Below are 599 nucleotides of genomic sequence, written 5' to 3'. Positions count from 1 at the left end.
AAAAAAAAAAAAAAAAAAAAAAAAAAAAAAAACTTTTGGGAAAGGAAGTGTCATGTATGAATAAGGAACCTATTTCAGCCTCGTGCAAAGCACCAACCATTAGGTGCCTCCCTCTCATCTGTAGTGCCTGGCTTGTTTTGCTCAGACCTGATGAAGAAATGTCTTGGATTCAAAAGCTTGTCTAACACTATCCAACTAGTCCAATAAAAAACATCATCCTAAGAAATCCTTGCTTCGCTCTCTTATCTAGCATTTTTCCAAATGACACAGAATAAACGCACATCCTGTATTCTGAATATGAACAGAAAAGACTGCAAGCAGGGAAGGGACAACTGCACTTCTAGTTATACAGCTGGCTGAGGAGTGAGGTCAGCTATTGCTATGGTCAGCCTGCAGGATATTTTCTATTAGATTTGTAGGGATGAATGGAGAGTGTGGAGTTTAAGACAGGGTTGCCAACTGTCCCTAAATTTATGGGCAGTCCATAAATAAGAAGCCTAAAAATGGCTGTCCATAAAGTCTGTTTAAAAATTGGAGCCATCTGGAAAAACAGAAAGCAATGCTGCTTGATGGTCTGTGAACCAGGCTTGATGTTGAAT

Source organism: Gavialis gangeticus, unplaced genomic scaffold (assembly GCF_001723915.1).
Source record: "Gavialis gangeticus isolate Ggan-Ray unplaced genomic scaffold, GavGan_comp1, whole genome shotgun sequence".
Classification (NCBI taxonomy): Eukaryota; Metazoa; Chordata; order Crocodylia; family Gavialidae; genus Gavialis; species Gavialis gangeticus.
This window is presented reverse-complemented; position numbering follows the sequence as displayed.